Source organism: Pleurodeles waltl, chromosome 6 (genome assembly GCF_031143425.1).
Source record: "Pleurodeles waltl isolate 20211129_DDA chromosome 6, aPleWal1.hap1.20221129, whole genome shotgun sequence".
Classification (NCBI taxonomy): Eukaryota; Metazoa; Chordata; class Amphibia; order Caudata; family Salamandridae; genus Pleurodeles; species Pleurodeles waltl.
In genome coordinates this window covers 1,032,786,533-1,032,800,371 of record NC_090445.1, presented here as the reverse complement: position 1 = coordinate 1,032,800,371, position 13,839 = coordinate 1,032,786,533, and the positions used below count along the sequence as shown (strand labels likewise).

At 49.2% G+C, this 13,839-nt stretch overlaps 1 protein-coding gene across 3 annotated transcripts in view; it reads right to left on the bottom strand.

Moving 5' to 3' along the window:
- Positions 1 to 13,839, bottom strand: part of AJAP1 (adherens junctions associated protein 1) — a 994,606-nt gene that overhangs the window by 727,318 nt on the left and 253,449 nt on the right. The gene's annotated exons all lie outside the window — the stretch shown is intronic.

The following is a 13,839-nucleotide window of genomic DNA, read 5'->3' as shown; positions in this document are numbered from 1 at the left end:
GGTGTTTTTTGCGAAGTGCCTACCTGTAGATTTTGGCCTCTAGCTCAGCCGGCACCTAGGGAAACCTACCAAACCTGTGCATTTCTGAAAACTAGAGATCTAGGGGAATCCAAGATGGCATGACTTGCGGGGCTTGGACCAGGTTCTGTTACCCAGAATCCTTTGCAAACCTCAAAAATGTGGCTAAAAAAACACATGTTCCTCACATTTCTGTGGCAGAAAGTTCTGGAATCTGAGAGGAGCCACAAATTTCCTTCCACCCAGCGTTTCCCCAAGTCTCCCGATAAAAATGATACCTCACTTGTGTGGGTAGGCCTAGCACCCACGACAGGAAACGCCCCAAAGCGCAACGTGGACACATCCACATTTTTGGAAGAAAACAGAGGTGTTTTTTGCGAAGTGCCTACCTGTAGATTTTTGCCTCTAGCTCAGCCGGCACCTAGGGAAACCTACCAAACCTGTGCATTTCTGAAAACTAGAGACCTAGGGGAATCCAAGACGGGGTGACTTGCGGGGCTCGGACCAGGTTCTGTTACCCAGAAACCTTTGCAAACCTCAAAATTTGGCTAAAAAAACACATGTTCCTCACGTTTCTGTGGCAGAAAGTTCTGGAATCTGAGAGGAGCCCCAAATTTCCTTCCACCCAGCGTTCCCCCAAGTCTACCAATAAAAATGATACCTCACTTGTGTGGGTAGGCATAGTGCCCGCGACAGGAAACGCCCCAAAGCGCAACGTGGACACATCCACATTTTTGGAAGAAAACAGAGGTGTTTTTGGCGAAGTGCCTACCTGTAGATTTTGGCCTCTAGCTCAGCCGGCACCTAGGGAAACCTACCAAACCTGTGCATTTCTGAAAACTAGAGACCTAGGGGAATCCAAGATGGGGTGACTTGCGGGGCTCAGACCAGGTTCTGTTAGCCAGAATCCTTTGCAAACCTCAAAATTTGGCCACAAAAACACATGTTCCTCACATTTCTGTGGCAGAAAGTTCTGGAATCTGAGAGGAGCCACAAATTTCCTTCCACCCAGCGTTCCCCCAAGTCTCCCGATAAAAATGATACCTCACTTGTGTGGGTAGGCCTAGCGCCCGCGACAGGAAACGCCCCAAAGCGCAACGTGGACACATCCACATTTTTGAAAGAAAACAGAGGTGTTTTTTGCGAAGTGCCTACCTGTAGATTTTGGCCTCTAGCTCAGCCGGCACCTAGGGAAACCTACCAAACCTGTGCATTTCTGAAAACTAGAGACCTAGGGGAATCCAAGATGGGGTGACTTGCGGGGCTCGGACCAGGTTCTGTTAGCCAGAATCCTTTGCAAACCTCAAAATTTGGCCACAAAAACACATGTTCCTCACATTTCTGTGGCAGAAAGTTCTGGAATCTGAGAGGAGCCACAAATTTCCTTCCAACCAGCGTTCCCCCAAGTCTCCCGATAAAAATGATACCCCACTTGTGTGGGTAGGCCTAGCGCCCGCGACAGGAAACGCCCCAAAGCGCAACGTGGACACATCCACATTTTTGAAAGAAAACAGAGGTGTTTTTTGCGAAGTGCCTACCTGTAGATTTTGGCCTCTAGCTCAGCCGGCACCTAGGCAAACCTACCAAACCTGTGCATTTCTGAAAACTAGAGACCTAGGGGAATCCAAGATGGGGTGACTTGCGGGGCTCGGACCAGGTTCTGTTAGCCAGAATCCTTTGCAAACCTCAAAATTTGGCCACAAAAACACATGTTCCTCACATTTCTGTGGCAGAAAGTTCTGGAATCTGAGAGGAGCCACAAATTTCCTTCCACCCAGCGTTCCCCCAAGTCTCCCGATAAAAATTATACCTCACTTGTGTGGGTAGGCCTAGCGCCCGCGACAGGAAACGCCCCAAACCGCAACATGGACACATCCACATTTTTTAAAGAAAACAGAGGTGTTTTTTGCGAAGTGCCTACCTGTAGATTTTGGCCTCTAGCTCAGCCGGCACCTAGGGAAACCTACCAAACCTGTGCATTTCTGAAAACTAGAGACCTAGGGGAATCCAAGATGGGGTGACTTGCGGGGCTCGGACCAGGTTCTGTTACCCAGAATCCTTTGCAAACCTCAAAATTTGGCTAAAAAAACACATGTTCCTCACATTTCTGTAACAGAAAGTTCTGGAATCTGAGAGGAGCCACAAATTTCCTTCCACCCAGCGTTCCCCCAAGTCTCCCGATAAAAATGATACCTCACTTGTGTGGGTAGGCCTAGCGCCCGCGACAGGAAACGCCCCAAAGCTCAACGTGGACACATCCAAATTTTTGAAAGAAAACAGAGGTGTTTTTTGCGAAGTGCCTACCTGTAGATTTTGGCCTCTAGCTCAGCCGGCACCTAGGGAAACCTACCAAACCTGTGCATTTCTGAAAACTAGAGACCTAGGGGAATCCAAGATGGGGTGACTTGCGGGGCTCGGACCAGGTTCTGTTAGCCAGAATCCTTTGCAAACCTCAAAATTTGGCCACAAAAACACTTGTTCCTCACATTTCTGTGGCAGAAAGTTCTGGAATCTGAGAGGAGCCACAAATTTCCTTCCACCCAGCATTCCCCCAAGTCTCCCAATAAAAATAATACCTCACTTGTGTGGGTAGGCCTAGCGCCCACGACAGGAAACGCCCCAAAGCGCAACGTGGACACATCCACATTTTTGAAAGAAAACAGAGGTGTTTTTTGCGAAGTGCCTACCTGTAGATTTTGGCCTCTAGCTCAGCCGGCACCTAGGGAAACCTACCAAACCTGTGCATTTCTGAAAACTAGAGACCTAGGGGAATCCAAGATGGGGTGACTTGCGGGGCTCGGACCAGGTTCTGTTAGCCAGAATCCTTTGCAAACCTCAAAATTTGGCCACAAAAACACATGTTCCTCACATTTCTGTGGCAGAAAGTTCTGGAATCTGAGAGGAGCCACAAATTTCCTTCCACCCAGCGTTCCCCCAAGTCTCCCGATAAAAATGATACCTCACTTGTGTGGGTAGGCCTAGCGCCCGCGACAGAAAACGCCCCAAAGCGCAACGTGGACACATCCACATTTTTGAAAGAAAACAGAGGTGTTTTTTGCGAAGTGCCTACCTGTAGATTTTGGCCTCTAGCTCAGCCGGCACCTAGGGAAACCTACCAAACCTGTGCATTTCTGAAAACTAGAGACCTAGGGGAATCCAAGATGGGGTGACTTGCGGGGCTCGGACCAGGTTCTGTTAGCCAGAATCCTTTGCAAACCTCAAAATTTGGCCACAAAAACACATGTTCCTCACATTTCTGTGGCAGAAAGTTCTGGAATCTGAGAGGAGCCACAAATTTCCTTCCACCCAGCGTTCCCCCAAGTCTCCCGATAAAAATGATACCTCACTTGTGTGGGTAGGCCTAGCGCCCGCGACAGGAAACGCCCCAAAGCGCAACGTGGACACATCCACATTTTTGAAAGAAAACAGAGGTGTTTTTTGCGAAGTGCCTACCTGTAGATTTTGGCCTCTAGCTCAGCCGGCACCTAGGGAAACCTACCAAACCTGTGCATTTCTGAAAACTAGAGACCTAGGGGAATCCAAGATGGGGTGACTTGCGGGGTTCGGACCAGGTTCTGTTACCCAGAATCCTTTGAAAACCTCAAAATTTGGCTAAAAAAACACATGCTCCTCACATTTCTGTGGCAGAAAGTTCTGGAATCTGAGAGGAGCCACAAATTTCCTTCCACCCAGCGTTCCCCCAAGTCTCCCGATAAAAATGATACCTCACTTGTGTGGGTAGGCCTAGCGACCGCGACAGGAAACGCCCCAAAGCGCAACGTGGACACATCCCATTTTTTTAAAGAAAACAGTGCCTACCTTTGGATTTTGGCCTGTAGCTCAGCCGGCACCTAGGGAAACCTACCAACCCTGTGCCTTTCTGAAAACTAGAGACCCAGGGGAATCCAAGATGGGGTGACTTGTGGGGCTCGGACCAGGTTCTGTTACCCAGAATCCTTTGCAAACCTCAAAATTTGGCTAAAAAAACACATGTTCCTCACATTTCTGTGGCAGAAAGTTCTGGAATCTGAGAGGAGCCACAAATTTCCTTCCACCCAGCATTCCCCTAAGTCTCTCGATAAAAATGGTACCTCACTTCTGTGGGTAGACCTAGCGCCCACGAAAGGAAATGGCCCAAAACACAACGTGGACACAACATATTTTTTCAAAGAAAACAGAGGTATTTTTTGCAAAATGCCTACCTGTAGAGTTTGCCCTCTAGCTCAGCTGGCCCCGGGATGGGGGGGGGGCAGAAATGCCCTAAAATAAATTGAAATTGAGGTGAAAAAAACATAAATGTTTCTCTACGTTTTACTCTGTAACTTTTCCCTGCAAAGTCAGATTATCGAAAGCAATATACCGTTATGTCTCCTGGACTCCTCTGGTTGCGGGGATATATAGGGTTTGTAGGTTCATCAAGAACCCAAGGAACCCAGAGCCAATAAATGAGCTGCACCCTGCAGTGCGTTTTCATTCTATACCGGGTATACAGCAATTCATTTGCTGAAATATAAAGAGTAAAAAATTGCTATCAAGAAAACCTTTGTATTTCCAAAAAGTGCACAAGATAAGGTGTTGAGGAGCAGTGGTTATTTGCACATCTCTGAATTCCGGGGTGACCATACTAGCATGTGAATTACAGGGCATTTCTCAAATAGATGTCTTTTTTACACACTCTCCTATATTTGGAAGGAAAAAATTTAGAAAAAGACAAGGGGCAATAACACTTGTTTTGCTAATCTATGTTCCTCCACGTCTCCCGATAAAAATGATACCTCACTTGTGTGGGTAGGCCTAGCGCCCGCGACAGAAAACGCCCCAAAGCGCAACGTGGACACATCCACATTTTTGAAAGAAAACAGAGGTGTTTTTTGCGAAGTACCTACCTGTAGATTTTGGCCTCTAGCTCAGCCGGCACCTAGGGAAACCTACCAAACCTGTGCATTTCTGAAAACTAGAGACCTAGGGGAATCCAAGATGGGGTGACTTGCGGGGCTCGGACCAGGTTCTGTTAGCCAGAATCCTTTGCAAACCTCAAAATTTGGCCACAAAAACACATGTTCCTCACATTTCTGTGGCAGAAAGTTCTGGAATCTGAGAGGAGCCACAAATTTCCTTCCACCCAGCATTCCCCTAAGTCTCTCGATAAAAATGGTACCTCACTTCTGTGGGTAGACCTAGCGCCCACGAAAGGAAATGGCCCAAAACACAACGTGGACACAACATATTTTTTCAAAGAAAACAGAGGTATTTTTTGCAAAATGCCTACCTGTAGAGTTTGCCCTCTAGCTCAGCTGGCCCCGGGATGGGGGGGGGCAGAAATGCCCTAAAATAAATTTGACCCCCCCCAAACCCCCCCTGCCCGGGAACGACCCTTGCCTACGGGGTCGCTCCCCCTGCTTGACATTGGCGCCAAAAAACAAATCCCCGGTGCCTAGTGGTTTCTGCCCCCTTGGGGGCAGATTGACCTAAAATCGGCCAATCTGCCCCCAAGGGGGGCAGAAATGGCCTAAATACAATTTGCCCCCCAGGGCAGCGACCCTTGCCTGATGGGTCTCTACCCATCTCTAAAAAAACAAACAAAATACAAAAAAAAACACAAAAAAAAGATTTGCCCTGGCGCCTAGAGGGTTCTGCCCCCCCTGGGGGCAGTTCGGCCTAATAATAGGCCGATCTGCCCCCAGGGGGTCAGAAATGGCCTAAAATAAATTTGCCCCCCCAACCCCCACCCACCCCCCCGGGAGCGACCATTGCCTGCAGGGTCGCTCCCCCTGCGTGACATTGGCGCCAAAAAACAAATCCCAGGTGCCTAGTGATTTCTGCCCCCTTGGGGGCAGATTGACCTAAAATCGGCCAATCTGCCCCCAAGGGGGGCAGAAATGGCCTAAATACAATTTGCCCCCCAGGGGAGCGACCCTTGCCTGATGGGTCGCTCCCCATCTCTAAAAAAACAAACAAACAAACAAAAATACACAAAAAAATTAATTCCCCTGGCGCCTAGAGGTTTCTGCCCCCCCTGGGGGCAGATCGGCCTAATAATAGGCCGATCTGTCCCCAAGGGGGGCAGAAATGGCCTAAAATAAATTGCCCCCCCCCCAGGGAGCGACCCTTGCCTAAGGGGTCGCTCCCCTTGCGTGAAATTCACGCAAAGAAAAAACTCCCTGGTGTCTAGTGGTTTCTACCCCCCTTGGGGGCAGATTGGCCTCATCAAAATAAGCCAATCGGGCAGAAATGGCCTAAATATAATTTTCCCCCAAGGGGAGCGACCCTTGCCTAAGGGGTCGATCCCCACCTAAAAAAAAAAAAAAAAAAAACGTTAAAAAAAAATTACACAAAATTATCCCTGGTGCCTAGAGATTTCTGCCCCCTAGCAATCCGGCTTTTGAAACCCTCTGAGAGACTTCAAAGGGTAGGAAATACATTTCCTTCCCTTTGAAGCCCCTCCGGGCCTCCCCCACGTGATTGAAAGAGAAATGCTTAGCATTTCTCTTTCGATAGCGCTGGAAGCTCTGCTTCCAGCGCGATGGGGGAGGCCCCTGTGACTAATCAGCGCGCGCTCGTGCGCTGACGTCACAGGGGGGGTCGGGGGTGGAAGTGGAAGGTCTTCCCCTTCCATCCCTGGCTTGGGGGGGAGGGGGGTGCATGGGGGGGCGTGCTAGCGCTCCCCCAAGTTCCCCTGTGCCATGGACGAGATGATCTCGTCCAAGGCACAGGGGAACTGTAGCCTTGGACGAGATCATCTCGTCCAAGGCACAGAACAGGTTAAACACATTATTTTATCAAACTAGGCCTGTCGCTGTGCAGTTTTACCTAGATATGTTTTATCCTAGCTATTTGCGGTCTTGTTTTATTTTCTCTATCTAGCTATTCTTTGCCTAGGCCAGCACTGCATTCTTAAAAAAGAAATTTCTGTCACTCTGTGCTTTTCTCAAGGCTGCAGTAAGATAGGTTGCCGGCAAAAGTGGTAAGCTTTGTCTCTAATGTTCACAGAAACATACACAATCTTACGTGGGGATACTTTCTTTGAACATCAGCTGTTTTACAATAAAAACACTACTTTGACCCATGTAAGTTATAGGAAGATTCCAGCCAGATTACCATGAATGTATGCTGATTGCTGAGTGCTTCGCTGCAGCTGCTTATGTAGACTACAGGCCTCTTCCTCAGGTACGAGGGATGATGTCTTCCCTGGGGAACCTGAAGGGCAGAACTAGAGCTTAACATGCGGTGCTTTACCATAGTCTAGGTAGGAACTATTCTTAAAAACCGTAGCGACAACACAGTAGTGTTAATTTTGTGTTTTACTCTCCTTGTCACAATTTTAATCCTGTCATGCTTCATTGTCCTACTTATTGCAATACATGATTTATTATCTAAGATGCAGTTACTTCAATAAACTGTATTGAACTATACTGTGCCTCTGATTTGTCCTTGCATACGTGAGACTAATGTAACTGAGAGAAAAGGATGAAATCTTAGTAACCACGATTTCCCTGAAGAGTCATTTTTGTCATGCGCTTGGTTGCCCCAATCATCCCTGCTCTTGGATAGAGATGAGGCACTGCTAGTTAGCTGGAACAAAACCGGATTAGGCCGACAGGTGTCATCTGGTATGGGATCAGACTCTGTCCCTCGCAATACAAGTGATTCTGCCGCCGGAATCCAGTAGTCTCATTAGGATAATGAGAGCCGTCGCGACACAGGCAGGTGACTCGCAATGATTTTAAGCCCACAAGGACTATATTTTATCTGTCTCCTGCCTAAAATGTCCTCTTTTTCAATGTAAGTCAATGGGGAAAATCAATTCCCCTGGTTTACTTTCAAAATCTCCCTCTTGCTATGTTCAAAATGTTGGCAAATATGGTACATTGGATCACAGAGGGCAGGAAGAATGTGATACGGACATGGACTTGGGTAACAGAGAGCACAAGAGAAATGGGCAGGGGCATCAAACTGGCCTTACAGGGCAGGGCCAGGGGTTCCAGCAGCACAATGCACCACATAGGGCAAGCGGGATGGCAGTGCAGCACAACAGACCTTAGAAAGAAATGGGGAGGGGACAGGGCCATGCACATGTACATCAGAGAGCAGAGAGGATGAGGCAAGGGCAGCAAGCTGACCATACTGTACAGACAGAAGGAACAGTTGCAGCATAACTCACCATGAAGGGCAGGAGGGTGGTGACAGGGGCAAGATAACAAACCAGACAAGGCAGAAGGTAGGGGATACGGGCCTGCACATGGAAAACTGAGGCATGGGTGGAGGGGGAAGAAGCAGCAAGCTGACCATGAAGGGCAGGCAGGATGGGCACACCTTGGAGGGCAACAGTGAGACTATAATGCCATACTCGTAGTCAGCGGCGAGAAGGTAGGAAGGGGTCAAGGGCAGCAAGCTGACCACACATGGCAGGTAGGAGGGGCTATGGCAGCACAGAAAACCATGCATGGCAATGGGAGGGGTAGTGGCAGCACAACAGCCATGGTGGGCAGGAGGGATCAGGCAAGGACATGCACAAAGAGCGATGGAGAACAGAAGAGAGGGGTAGATGCAGGACACTGACAAGAGAGGGCTGGAGAAGGGGATTCACAATAGAACATTCAAGGCAGTTAGGAGGAGCAGTAGCAGCACAACAGAGCATTTAGGGCAGAAAAGAATGTGGCAGCAAAATGGACCATGGAGGGCAGGAGGGAGGAACTACGGGTATGGAACTCAGACAGGCAGGGTAGAGGAGGCAGAAACAGGCAGCAGCAATCCTACCATGCAAGGCAGATGGGAGAGGCAGTAGTAGCTTAACAGCACACTCAGAGTATATAGGAGGAGCAGTGCAGATCTGTGGGACATGGTGGACAAAGAGGAAGGAGTAGGGTATGCACACAGACTTCAGAAGGCAAAGGAAGGATAGTGACGGAAACCTAAACACAGAGGCTAAGCAGGAGGGCAATGAATGGGGCATAAAAGTGGGCAATGAAGGGTAGAAGGAGTGGACAGGGACATCAAGCTAAATGGAGGATACTAATAGCACATCAGATCTGGCAGGGCAGGAGGGAGGGGGCTGGTGCATGGACTTAGACAACAGAGGTTAGGGATTAGGTGTATAGGGCAGCAAGCTAACTGTTCATGGCAGACAGGAAGGGCAGTGGCAGAACAACAGCCACACAGGGCTGCAATGAAGGAGCAGGTGCATGAAGCTGGACAATGGATGGCAAGGAGGAGTGAGGGCTGGAGCAGCAAGCCTGGGTCGGGGTAGCACAATACCAGGCCAGGCCCTGTATCCAAACTATCCCCCACTGGGCATTGCAATGAGAATATTACATTCCGTTATAAAAAAGTCTAGACATTAACTGAAAAAAACAAAGTTTACAGGGCTGTTACAGTTAGGAAATAGAATAAAATAACCTTAGAAATTCACTAAAATACCAAAGGTTACAGGGATGTTATATTTAGGTTCAAATTTTACACACACAGTTACAGTTAGAGTTGTTTCAAGTAACTATAATTTGTTCCCTAGTGTAACTATGACATGCACCTTCGCCATGCACTGCTAATTAGCCCAGATAGTACATCACTTATGACATCGTCTATGACCTCATTGATAATATCACTGTAACATTTTCACTAACTTTATTGATGAGACGAATGTGCAGGGTCGGGGCACAAGTTATAGTTACCTAAGAGCATGAGATACAGTTACTTGAAGTAACTTTAAGTATAACAGATAATTTTGATGGTTTTGTGTGTGTAAAATGTGATCATATCTATAATATTGCTGTAAACGTTTGCTTTTTCTTGAATATAATATATGTACATAAGTAACTTTTGAAATTCAGCAGTTATAGTTACCTAACTATAACTCAGTGATGTTGTTTGAGATTTCATCAGTGAGCTCATAAGTGATGTCACTGACCATGTCATGTGTGATGTAATATGAGGTCATAAGCAGTGTTTTGAGGGGGCTTAAGTTATAGTTGGGTGAGGTAGCTATCACTGCTGAATTTATATGGATTTGTATGTTTGAAATCTCAGTCTAACTGTAAGGTCCTGCTATCCTTTTCTGTTTAGTGAATTTCTAACGTTATTAAAATTATGTTTACACCCTTTGTATTTTGCAATGAATTTATAAGTTTTTTTAAAATTTAATTTCCTAACTATAACATCCCCATAACCTTTGTTTTTTTAATGAATATAAATATATGTATATTTTGTATTTATTTATATATATATATATATATATATATATATATATATATATATATATATATATATCAACTGAGGTGAGCACTTTTTTTGGAACATTTCCTTAAGATTCATCAAATGGTGTCAAAGTTACTGGCAAAACAAAAAACACTTTTTCAATAGAAACTAGGTCGGCACTTGGTAGTTATAGTTAGTCCCATGTTTCCATAGAAAAATTTTTTTTTGGGGACTTGCTTATATTATTGGCACCATTTGACAAATCTTCACAACATTTTCCAGAAAAAGTGCCCGACGATTCTTGTTGTGCACTAAAAGATACGGGGTGAACTGTCAAGCAGTGGCAGAGAAAAAGGGTGGAGGTCAAAAAATGTGCCTTTCTCATGTTAATTCCCACAGAACATTTAAACATGACAACAACCCGAACCACAGTGAGAAATCACAGCAAATGTGACAGAAAGTTAGATTTTGGTACGCAAATTATGTTTTTACTTATTTGCTGTAAATCAGTAGGTTTTGAGAAATTTAAGGAAATCCAAATTTGTATATCTCTTCCCGCGGCAAGGAAGATGGCGGAGGCCCAGCTGGGGCTTGCTTCTCAACGAGGAAGGGGTGCCCGTAGCACCCTGACCCCCCTGATGTTCCGCATCTTGGGAGTGGCCTATCCGGAGTTGGATGGGTGCTTGAAGGCATCACAGCAGCCACAAGGGAGTGAGTACAGATTCAGAATCATTACTTTGCGTGTTTTAAGGGTTACCCGTGTGGGGGATGTGGGCAGTGGGTGCCCCTAGGCCAGGGCGAACATGGGAGGGTAGGTCCCTTGTTTGGCAGGCTCTGAAGCACTCCTACCCCAATAGTATTAGTGGGCATCTGCTACTGGGCAGGGTCCTGTGGGTAACAGGTGTGCAGCTAATGGCGTTAGGCAATGTACCCCATGGGCTGGTGACTATCTTTGTAACTGGTACAGTGCATGGCCTAGTGCTAGGGCTGCTCCCTGTGTGTTGTGTACGCCAACGGTAGTGTTGTTGCTGGCATTGACCAAGTGTATCCTCTGTCTCTCCCTCCCCTTTCTGTTTTCTCACCCTGTCCTTGTGTTCATTAGCATCATCTGACGGAGGAGCAGAGGCACAGGCAACAGAGTGAGCTGCATCCCACATTGGCCTGGAGGCCGAATCCACCGACGGTGAGGGCACCAGTGGGACGGAGGGCAAGGGGAGCACCACGACGGGGACAGGAGGGGAGACCACAGACAGCGACTTCTCCTCAGATGGAAGCTCCCTAGCAGTGGCGGACACCTCTGTGCCCACCCCAACAACAGGTAGAGCTGCCACCCCCCCCACCAGCAACGCTCTCCCAGCAGCCTCTCAGCGTGTTTCCTGTGCCTGCTCACCCAGGAGGGTGGGCATCTCCTTCGCCCCAAGCACCTCAGGCCCTCAGGCCCTGCCCCAGTCAGCCCTGCTGCCCTCAGTGAGGAGGCTGTTGACCTCCTGAGATCCCTTACTGTTGGGCAGTGAACCATTCTGAATGCCATCCAGGGTGTCGAGAGGCATTTGGAACAAACAAATGCATACCTGGAGAGCGGCCCAACAGAGAGCATTTCAGGCTCTGGCCTCCGCACTGATGGCAGCCATTGTCCCTCTCTCTAGCCTCCCCCCTCCAACTTCCTCTACCCAGTCCCAAGCCCAGCCTCTCCCAAGCACACCTTCAGACCAGCCTTCACCCAAATCAACACACAGAAGTGGCTCAGGCAAACACAAGCACCACACTTCATCTCACAGGCACTCACACAAGCACCAACCCCATGCAGACACACCAAAATCCACTGCCTCCACTGTGTCTCCCTCCTCCTCATCATATATTTCCCTCCCAGTAGTGTCTCCACTCACATGTGACTGCAACACATCCTCATCCACTACCTCCATCACCAGCACACCTATCACTACACACCCCTCACTGGCAGTCACCACCCCTACATCCCGGCACACATCCCCTGTGTCCTCTCCCACTGTGTCTGTGACCCCTCCTCCCAAATTACACAAACGCAAGCACATACCCACCCAACAGCCATCCACCTCACAACAGCATCCAGCTCATGCACCTGCACCCAAGCAAAGCAGACTGACATCTCCTACAACCACTCTCTCTTCAACCACTCCCAAACTTTCATCCTCTTTCCACCAAATGTCCCTAAGAAGCTTTTCCTGGCAAACATTGACCTCTTCACTACTCCTCCCCCCGTCCATCCCCTCGGGCCAGGGTGGCCAAACCCCAGCCCAGCACCTCAGTCACCAAGTCCACATCCGCTGTGGTTCCTGCAGCTGTCAGAAGCTCAAAGAGGGCAACTGTCAGCCCAGCCAGTGTGCCACCAAGCCGTGCCAAGGCAAAGAATATTCCCCCACCTGGCAAGGTGAAGAAAGGGACAGCATCCAGCAAGGGGAAGGAGCCACAACCCAGCATCAAGGCCATCTCAAAGACTCCAGCTGCTAGACCCAAGTTGACACCACCAGCTTCTAAGGGCAGGAAGGGGCACAAACCACCAGGCAAGGCACTTCAGCCATCGGAGCCTGCAGGTGAAGGCCTGGTGGCTACCAGCACAACCGCCAGCACAGCCACCTGCACTGCGGCCAGCACCGCCAGCAGTACCGCCGCTAGCACTGCTGCAAGCACTGCCACCTGCTCCGCCACCTGCACCGCCGCAAGCACCACTACAGTCAGCAGCAGCAGCTCCAGTGGGCAGCCTTCCGAGGCTGCGGGGGAAGGGCTGGAGCCTCCCCCACCACTGGCAGCACCTGCACCGTGGCCACCACAGCCTCCTGCACCGCCACAAGCCCCGCCGGAAGCAACGCCACCTGCATCGCTGACAGTAGCACCACTGCCAGCAGCAGCAGTCCCAGTGGTCAGCAGTCCGGGGCTGCAGGGGAACGGCTGGAGCCTACCCCCACCACTGGCAGTACCCCCACCAGCACCTGCACTACCACCATTGTGCAGCCATAGCCACTGCCGGATGGACTATCATGCATCCTGGTCACTGCAAATCTCATGGCTCTGACACCCAGGTGAGGGACTGTGACCTGGCACCAGCCAAGTGCTGCATCACTGGGCACAGAGCCCCCTCCAGAACCAGTGGATAAAGGCATCCACTAACCCAGTCCTTGGCAGGATAAAGAACACTGTCCACAAGGCCCCCTCCAGAACGAGTGGAGAAAGGCATCCACTCACCCAATCCTTGGCAGGATGAAGCACACTGGGCACAAAGCCCCCACCAGAACCAGTGGAGAAAGGCATCCACTCACCCTATCCTTGGCAGGATGAAGCACACTGGGCACAAAGCCCCCTCCAGAACCAGTAGAGAAAGGCATCCACTCACCCAATCCTTGGCAGGATGAAGCACACTGGGCACAAGTCCCCCTCCAGAACCAGTGGAGAAAGGCATCCACTCACCCTATCCTTGGCAGGATGTAGCACACTGGGCACAATGCCCCCTCCAGAACCAGTGGAAAAAGGCACCCACGAGAGAGACTGTGGCTTTGCACTTCCCAGGACCAAGCAGTGGGCAACCCACCCACTGAAAAGACTGTGGCTTTGCACTCCCCAGGACCAAGCAGTTGGCAAACTACCCACTTGAGAGAC